Source organism: Petromyzon marinus, chromosome 74, assembly GCF_048934315.1.
Source record: "Petromyzon marinus isolate PM22_M1 ecotype Great Lakes invasive population chromosome 74, UKy_Petmar_22M1.pri1.0, whole genome shotgun sequence".
NCBI classification, from domain to species: Eukaryota; Metazoa; Chordata; class Hyperoartia; order Petromyzontiformes; family Petromyzontidae; genus Petromyzon; species Petromyzon marinus.
In genome coordinates, this window is record NC_133740.1 from 439,038 (window position 1) to 449,595 (window position 10,558).

The following is a 10,558-nucleotide window of genomic DNA, read 5'->3' on the forward strand; positions in this document are numbered from 1 at the left end:
GACATCCTCAGCTACTCCCCCCGTGCCCCCTCGTTCACCTTTGGGCCACGTTACTCACCCCGGCCCATCACCGGGGTGAGTACTTTTTTAGATGGCCCTTTACCTTTTTTACTGGCCAAATTTTTTCACTTTTATGACCACTTTTTTTTAACAGTCAATTTTTTCTTAAATGGCAACTCTTTTTTAACCAGTCGCTTTTTTTGATGGCCACTTTTGTTTAATGGCCACTTTTTTTAACGGGCATTTTTTTTGATGGCCAGATTCTTTAACTGGACAATTTTTTTTGACAGGTCTTTTTTTATTGGCAAATAATTTTTTGGTCGGCCACTTTTTTTAATGGACACTTTTTTAACCGGTCACTTTTTTATATGGCCATTTAGCTCTTTTACCGGCCAATTTTTTCACTTATTTATGACCACTTTTTTTTACCAGTCAATTTTTTCTTTAATGGTCACTCTTTTTTAACCAGTCACTTTTTTTGATGGCCACATTTTTTTTAATGGGCACTTTTTTTATCCGGTAATTTTTTTTGATGGCCACATTCTTTAACTGGCCAATTTTTTTGACTGGTCGTTTTATGGGCCAATTATTACTTGGTCGGCCACTTTTTTTTAATGGCCACTCTTTTTTTACCGGTCACTTTTTTAGATGGCCATTTACCTTTTTTACCGGCCATTTTTTTTCACTTTTATGACCACTTTTTTTTACCAGTCATTTTTTTCTTTAATGGCCATTCTTTTTTACCCAGTCACTTTTTTTGATGGCCACTTATCTTTTTTAACGGCTATTATTTTTTTGCCGGTAATTTTTTTTATTTCCACATTCTTTTACTGGCCACTTTTTTTGGACTGGTCTTTTTTATGGGCCAATTATTACTTGGTCGGCCACTTTTTTTTATTGGCCACTCTATTTTTTACCGGTCACTTTTTTAGATGGCCATTTACCTTTTTTACCGGCCAATTTTTTTCACTTTTAAGACTTTTATTACCAGTCAATTTTTTCTTCAATTGGTTTAACATGTAGGCTTTTGTGACCAATATTATTCATAATAAAGGTTTTTGGCTTAGATCGCGTTATTTATAAATGTGTCATAACCCTCCACCACCCGACAGGGCCAATCAGCTGGTAATTACATCCAGCATCATCGGGCAATTCGCCAGAATGGTAAAGCCCTCACTTGCTCCCGGTCTTAAATAGAGCAGAAGGGTGGCATCATCATTTAACTCATTCATTTGCACTAATTATATAATCGATTGGTAATCAGTCAATGGTTATGATTAGTAATGAGTTGTAATGTGTGTTATTGTGAATATACTCTACATTAGTAATCCATTAATTAGTATGTGTTTCCCCTATAAGGAAATGAAATATGTATTATTTAATAATACGCTTCCAAGCCGCAAAAAGCCTATAGCTATCAGAGCGATTAAAGTTATTTCTATTTCTCTCAATTTCAATGGATTCTCTAATTAATCTTTGCCAGTAATCATTAGTATTACACAACACTTCAACGTTATCAAAATCAATTGAGTGTTCTTGTTGACAAGCATGTTCTGCCACTGCCGACAGTTGTGTTTGAGATAATTTAATATTTCTTTGGTGTTCTTTCAGTCTTATGCTGATGTTGCGTCCCGTCTGTCCAATATAGCATCTGCCACAAAAGCAATTAATCTGATATACACCTTCTGTTGATAATTTAGGTAATTCGTCTTTAGTGCAAGATACTTTAATGGCCACTCTTTTTTAACCAGTCACTTTTTTTGATGGCCACTTTTTTTAAAGGCCACTTTTTTTACCGGAATTTTTTTTGATGGCCACATTCTGTTACTGGCCAATTTTTTTGGACTGGTCTTTTTTATGGGCCAATTATTACTTGGTCGGCCACTTTTTTTTAATGGCCACTCTTTTTTTACCGGTCACTTTTTTTATGGCCAAATTCTTTTACTGGCCAATTTTTCTTGACTGATCTTTTATTATGGGCCAATGATTTTTTTGGTCAACCACTTTTTTTTAATGGACACTTTTTTAACTGATCACTTTTTTAGATGGCCATTTATCTCTTTTACCAGCCAATTTTTTCACTTTTTTATGAGCACTTTTTTACCAGTCAATTTTTTCTTTAATGGCCACTCTTTTTTAACCAGTCACTTTTTTGATGGCCACTTATCTTTTTAATCGCTATTTTTTTTTTACGGTAATTTTTTTGATTTTCACATTCTTTAACTGGCCAATTTTTTTTTACTGGTCTTTTTTATGGGCCAATTATTACTTGGTCGGCCACTTTTTTAATGGCCACTCTTTTTTAACCGGTCACTTTTTTAGATGGCCATTTACCTTTTTTACCAGCCAATTTTTTTCACTTTTACGACCACTTTTTTACCATTTTTTTCTTTAATGGCCATTCTTTTTTACCCAGTCACTTTTTTATGACCAATTTTTTTTCTATACCAGTCAATGTTTTCTTTAATGGCCACTTTTTTTTAACCAAGCACTTTTTTTGCTGGCCACTGATCTTTGTTAATGATGTTTTTTACCGGTAATTTTTTTTTATTTCCACATACTTTTACTGGCCAATTTTTTTTTGACTGGTCTTTTTAGGGGCCAATTATTACTTGGTCGACCACTTTTTTTAATGGCCACTCTTTTTTTAACCAGTCACTTTTTTTGATGGCCACTTTTTCTTTAATGGCCACTTTTTTTAACCGGTAATGTTTTTTTATGGCCACATTCTTTTACTGGCAAATTTTTTTACTGGTCTTTTTTTATGGGCCAATTATTTTTTGGTCAGAAACTTTTTTAATGGCTACTCTTTTTTAACCGGTCACTTTTTTAGATGGCCATTTACCTTTTTTACCGGCCAATTTTTTTCACTTTTTTTATGACCACTCCTTTTTTTTACCAGTCAATTTTTTCTTTAATTGGTTTGACACGTAGGCTTTCGCGAACAATATTATTCATAATAAATGTTTTTGGGTTAGATCGTGTTATTTATAAATGTGTCATAACCCTCCACTGCCTGACACGGCCAATCAGCAAAAAAAGTGTCACATTGATAAAAGACAATTAGTTCACTACTTTAGCCCACCGGTGTGTTGAAGAGTGAATCCACAACATTTACAGTTTGAATACAACGTTTCGCTGGTAATTACATCCAGCATCATCGGGCAATTCGCCAGAATGGTAAAGCCCTCACTTGCTCCTGGTCTTAAATAGAGCAGCAGGGTGACGTCATAATTTAACTCATTCAGGTGCAGTAATTCTATAATCGATTAGTAATCAGTCAATGGTTATGATTAGTAATGAGTTGTAACGTGTGTTATTGTGAATATACGCTACGTTAGTAATCCGATAATTAGTATGTGTTTCCCTTATGAGGAATTGTAATATGTATTATTTAATAATACGCTTCCAAGCCGCAAAAAGCCTATAGCTATCAGAGCGATTAAAGTTATTTCTATTTCTCTCAATTTCAATGGATTCTCTAATTAATCTTTGCCAGTAATCATTAGTATTACACAACACTTCAACGTTATCAAAATCAATTGAGTGTCCTTGTTGACAAGCATGTTCTGCCACTGCCGACAGTTGTGTTTGAGATAATTTAATATTTCTTTGGTGTTCTTTCAGTCTTATGCTGATGTTGCGTCCCGTCTGTCCAATATAGCATCTGCCACAAAAGCAAGTAATCTGATATACACCTTCTGTTGTAAATTTAGGTAATTCGTCTTTAGTGCAAGATACTTTAATGGCCACTCTTTTTTAACCAGTCACTTTTTTTGATGGCCATTTATCTCTTTTACCGGCCAATTTTTCCACTTTTTTATGGGCCAATTATTACTTGGTCGGCCACTTTTTTTTAATGGCCACTCTTTTTTTACCGGTCACTTTTTTAGATGGCCATTTACCTTTTTTACCGGCCATTTTTTTCACTTTTATGACCACTTTTTTTTACCAGTCATTTTTTTCTTTAATGGCCATTCTTTTTTACCCAGTCACTTTTTTTGATGGCCACTCATCTTTTTTAACGGTTATTATTTTTTTGCCGGTAATTTTTTTCATTTCCACATTCTTTTACTGGCCACTTTTTTTTGACTGGTCTTTTTTATGGGCCAATTATTACTTGGTCGGCCACTTTTTTTTAATGGCCACTCTATTTTTTACCGGTCACTTTTTTAGATGGCCATTTACCTTTTTTACCGGCCAATTTTTTTCACTTTTAAGACTTTTTTTATCAGTCAATTTTTTCTTCAATTGGTTTAACATGTAGGCTTTTGTGACCAATATTATTCATAATAAAGGTTTTTGGCTTAGATCGCGTTATTTATAAATGTGTCATAACCCTCCACCACCCGACAGGGCCAATTAGCAAAAAAAGTGTCACGTTGACAAAAGACAATTAGTTCACTACTTTAGCCCACCGGTGTGTTGAAGAGTGAATCCACAACATTTACAGTTTGAATACGACGTTTCGCTGGTAATTACATCCAGCATCATCGGGCAATTCGCCAGAATGGTAAAGCCCTCACTTGCTCCCGGTCTTAAATAGAGCAGAAGGGTGGCATCATCATTTAACTCATTCATTTGCAGTAATTATATAATCGATTGGTAATCAGTCAATGGTTATGATTAGTAATGAGTTGTAATGTGTGTTATTGTGAATATACTCTACATTAGTAATCCATTAATTAGTATGTGTTTCCCCTATAAGGAAATGAAATATGTATTATTTAATAATACGCTTCCAAGCCGCAAAAAGCCTATAGCTATCAGAGCGATTAAAGTTATTTCTATTTCTCTCAATTTCAATGGATTCTCTAATTAATCTTTGCCAGTAATCATTAGTATTACACAACACTTCAACGTTATCAAAATCAATTGAGTGTTCTTGTTGACAAGCATGTTCTGCCACTGCCGACAGTTGTGTTTGAGATAATTTAATATTTCTTTGGTGTTCTTTCAGTCTTATGCTGATGTTGCGTCCCGTCTGTCCAATATAGCATCTGCCACAAAAGCAAGTAATCTGATATACACCTTCTGTTGGTAATTTAGGTAATTCGTCTTTAGTGCAAGATACTTTAATGGCCACTCTTTTTTAACCAGTCACTTTTTTTGATGGCCACTTTTTTTAAAGGCCACTTTTTTACTGGAATTTTTTTTGATGGCCACATTCTGTTACTGGCCAATTTTTTGGGACTGGTCTTTTTTATGGGCTAATTATTACTTGGTCGGCCACTTTTTTTAATGGCCACTCTTTTTTTACCGGTCACTTTTTTTATGGCCAAATTCTTTTACTGGCCAATTTTTCTTGACTGATCTTTTATTATGGGCCAATGATTTTTTTGGTCAACCACTTTTTTTTAATGGACACTTTTTTAACTGATCACTTTTTTAGATGGCCATTTATCTCTTTTACCAGCCAATTTTTTCACTTTTTTATGACCACTTTTTTTACCAGTCAATTTTTTCTTTAATGGCCACTCTTTTTTAACCAGTCACTTTTTTTGATGGCCACTTATCTTTTTAATCGCTATTTTTTTTTACCGGTAATTTTTTTGATTTTCACATTCTTTAACTGGCCAATTTTTTTTTACTGGTCTTTTTTATGGGCCAATTATTACTTGGTCGGCCACTTTTTTAATGGCCACTCTTTTTTAACCGGTCACTTTTTTAGATGGCCATTTACCTTTTTTACCAGCCAATTTTTTTCACTTTTACGACCACTTTTTTACCATTTTTTTCTTTAATGGCCATTCTTTTTTACCCAGTCACTTTTTTATGACCAATTTTTTTTCTATACCAGTCAATTTTTTCTTTAATGGCCACTTTTTTTAACCAAGCACTTTTTTTGCTGGCCACTGATCTTTGTTATTGACGTTTTTTACCGTTAATTTTTTTTTATTTCCACATTCTTTTACTGGCCAATTTTTTTTGACTGGTCTTTTTATGGGCCAATTATTACTTGGTCGACCACTTTTTTTAATGGCCACTCTTTTTTTAACCAGTCACTTTTTTTGATGGCCACTTTTTCTTTAATGGCCACTTTTTTTAACTGGTAATGTTTTTTGATGGCCACATTCTTTTACTGGCCAATTTTTTTTTACTGGTCTTTTTTTATGGGCCAATTATTTTTTGGTCGGAAACTTTTTTAATGGCTACTCTTTTTTAACCGGTCACTTTTTTAGATGGACATTTACCTTTTTTACCGGCCATTTTTTTTCACTTTTATGACCACTTTTTCTTTACCAGTCAATTTTTTCTTTAAAGGCCACTCTTTTTTAACCAGTCACTTTTTTATGGCCATTTATCTCTTTTACCGGCCATTTTTTTCACTTTTTTATGACAACTTTTTTTTACCAGTCAATTTTTTCTTTAATGGCCACTCTTTTTTAAACGGTCACTTTTTTAGATGGCCATTTACCTTTTTTACCGGCCAATTTTTTTCACTTTTTTTATGACCACTCCTTTTTTCTACCAGTCAATTTTTTCTTTAATTGGTTTGACACGTAGGCTTTTGCGACCAATATTATTCATAATAAATGTTTTTGGGTTAGATCGTGTTATTTATAAATGTGTCATAACCCTCCACTGCCTGACACGGCCAATCAGCAAAAAAAGTGTCACATTGATAAAAGACAATTAGTTCACTACTTTAGCCCACCGGTGTGTTGAAGAGTGAATCCACAACATTTACAGTTTGAATACGACGTTTCGCTGGTAATTACATCCAGCATCATCGGGCAATTCGCCAGAATGGTAAAGCCCTCACTTGCTCCTGGTCTTAAATAGAGCAGCAGGGTGACGTCATAATTTAACTCATTCAGGTGCAGTAATTCTATAATCGATTAGTAATAAGTCAATGGTTATGATTAGTAATGAGTTGTAACGTGTGTTATTGTGAATATACGCTACGTTAGTAATCCGATAATTAGTATGTGTTTCCCTTATGAGGAATTGTAATATGTATTATTTAATAATATGCTTAAAAGCCGCACAAAGCCTATAGCTATCAGCCCGATTAAAGTTATTTCTATTTCTCTCAATTTCAATGGATTCTCTAATTAATCTTTGCCAGTAATAATTAGTATTACACAACACTTCAACGTTATCAAAATCAATTGAGTGTCCTTGTTGACAAGCATGTTCTGCCACTGCCGACAGTTGTGTTTGAGATAATTTAATATTTCTTTGGTGTTCTTTCAGTATTATGCTAATGTTGCGTCCCGTCTGTCCAATATAGCATCTGCCACAAAAGCAATTAATCTGATATACACCTTCTGTTGATAATTTACGTAATTCGTCTATAGTGCAAGATACTTTAATGGCCACTCTTTTTTAACCAGTCACTTTTTTAGATGGCCACTTTTTTTTAATAGCCACTTTCTTTTTAAACCGGTAATTTTTTTTGGTGGCCACATTCTTTTACTGGCTAATTTTTTTTTACTTGTCTTTTATATGGGCCAATTATTTTTTGGTCGGCCACTTTTTTTAATGGCCACTCTTTTTTAACCGGTCACTTTTTTAGATGGCCATTTACCTCTTTTACTGGCCAATTTTTTCACTTTTTAATGACCACTTTTTTTTTACCAGTCAATTTTTTCTTTAATGGCCACTCTTTTTTAACCGGTCATTTTTTAAGATGGCCATTTACCTTTTTTACCGGCCAATTTTTTTTAACTTTTTTATGACCACTTCTTTTTTTTACCAGTCAATTTTTTCTTTAATTGGTTTAACACGTAGGCTTTCGTGACCAATATTATTCATAATTAAGGTTTTTGGGTTAAATCGTCTTATTTATAAATGTGTCGTAACCCTCCACCACCCGACACGGCCAATCAGCAAAAAAAGTGTCACGTTTACAAAAGACAATTAGCTCACTACTTTAGCCCACCGGTGTGTTGAAGAGTGAATCCACAACATTTACAGTTTGAATACGACGTTTCGCTGGTAATTACATCCAGCATCATCGGGCAATTCGCCAGAATGGTAAAGCCCTCACTTGCTCCTGGTTTTAAATAGAGCAGCAGGGTGACATCATCATTTAACTCATTCAGGTGCAGTAATTCTATAATCGATTAGTAATCAGTCAATGGTTATGATTAGTAATGAGTTGTAATGTGTGTTATTGTGAATATACGCTACGTTAGTAATCCGATAATTAGTATGTGCTTCCCTTATGAGGAATTGTAATATGTATTATTTAATAATACGCTTAAAAGCCGTACAAAGCCTATAGCTCTCAGCCCGATTAAAGTTATTTATATTTCTCTCAATTTCAATGGATTCTCTAATTAATCTTTGACAGAAATAATAAGTATTAAACAACACTTCAACGTTATCAAAATAAATTGAGTGTCCTTGTTGACAAGCATGTTCTGCCACTGCCGACAGTTGTTTTTGAGATAATTTAATATTTCTTTGGTGTTCTTTCAGTCTTATGCTGATTTTACGTCCCGTCTGTCCAATATAGCATCTGCCACAAAAGCAATTAATCTGATATACACCTTCTGTTGATAATTTAGGTAATTCGTCTTTAGTTCAAGATACTTTAATGACCACTCTTTTTTAACCAATCACTTTTTTAGATGGCCATTTATCTCTTTTACCGGCCAATTTTTCCACTTTTTTATGGGCCAATTATTACTTGGTCGGCCACTTTTTTTTAATGGCCACTCTTTTTTTACCGGTCACTTTTTTAGATGGCCATTTACCTTTTTTAACGGCCATTTTTTTCACTTTCATGACCACTTTTTTTACCAGTCATTTTTTTCTTTAATGGCCATTCTTTTTTACCCAGTCACTTTTTTTGATGGCCACTTATCTTTTTTAACGGCTATTATTTTTTTGCCGGTAATTTTTTTCATTTCCACATTCTTTTACTGGCCACTTTTTTTTGACTGGTCTTTTTTATGGGCCAATTATTACTTGGTCGGCCACTTTTTTTTAATGGCCACTCTATTTTTTACCGGTCACTTTTTTAGATGGCCATTTACCTTTTTTACCGGCCAATTTTTTTCACTTTTAAGACTTTTTTTACCAGTCAATTTTTTCTTCAATTGGTTTAACATGTAGGCTTTTGTGACCAATATTATTCATAATAAAGGTGTTTGGCTTAGATCGCATTATTTATAAATGTGTCATAACCCTCCACCACCCGACAGGGCCAATCAGCAAAAAAAGTGTCACGTTGACAAAAGACAATTAGTTCACTACTTTAGCCCACCGGTGTGTTGAAGAGTGAATCCACAACATTTACAGTTTGAATACGACGTTTCGCTGGTAATTACATCCAGCATCATCGGGCAATTCGCCAGAATGGTAAAGCCCTCACTTGCTCCCAGTCTTAAATAGAGCAGAAGGGTGGCATCATCATTTAACTCAATTCATTTGCAGTAATTATATAATCGATTGGTAATCAGTCAATGGTTATGATTAGTAATGAGTTGTAATGTGTGTTATTGTGAATATACTCTACATTAGTAATCCATTAATTAGTATGTGTTTCCCCTATAAGGAAATGAAATATGTATTATTTAATAATACGCTTCCAAGCCGCAAAAAGCCTATAGCTATCAGAGCGATTAAAGTTATTTCTATTTCTCTCAATTTCAATGGATTCTATAATTAATCTTTGCCAGTAATCATTAGTATTACACAACACTTCAACGTTATCAAAATCAATTGAGTGTTCTTGTTGACAAGCATGTTCTGCCACTGCCGACAGTTGTGTTTGAGATAATTTAATATTTCTTTGGTGTTCTTTCAGTCTTATGCTGATGTTGCGTCCCGTCTGTCCAATATAGCATCTGCCACAAAAGCAATTAATCTGATATACACCTTCTGTTGATAATTTAGGTAATTCGTCTTTAGTGCAAGAAACTTTAATGGCCACTCTTTTTTAACCAGTCACTTTTTTTGATGGCCACTTTTTTTAAAGGCCACTTTTTTACCGGAATTTTTTTTGATGGCCACATTCTGTTACAGGCCAATTTTTTTGGACTGGTCTTTTTTATGGGCCAATTATTACTTGGTCGTCCACTTTTTTTAATGGCCACTCTTTTTTTACCGGTCACTTTTTTATGGCCAAATTCTTTTACTGGCCAATTTTTCTTGACTGATCTTTTATTATGGGCCAATGATTTTTTTGGTCAACCACTTTTTTTAATGGACACTTTTTTAACTGATCACTTTTTTAGATGGCCATTTATCTCTTTTACCAGCCAATTTTTTCACTTTTTTACGACCACTTTTTTTACCAGTCATTTTTTTCTTTAATGGCCACTCTTTTTTAACCAGTCACTTTTTTTGATGGCCACTTATCTTTTTAATCGCTATTTTTTTTTACCGGTAATTTTTTTGATTTTCACATTCTTTAACTGGCCAATTTTTTTTTACTGGTCTTTTTTATGGGCCAATTATTACTTGGTCGGCCACTTTTTTAATGGCCACTCTTTTTTAACCGGTCACTTTTTTAGATGGCCATTTACCTTTTTTACCAGCCAATTTTTTTCACTTTTACAACCACTTTTTTACCATTTTTTTCTTTAATGGCCATTCTTTT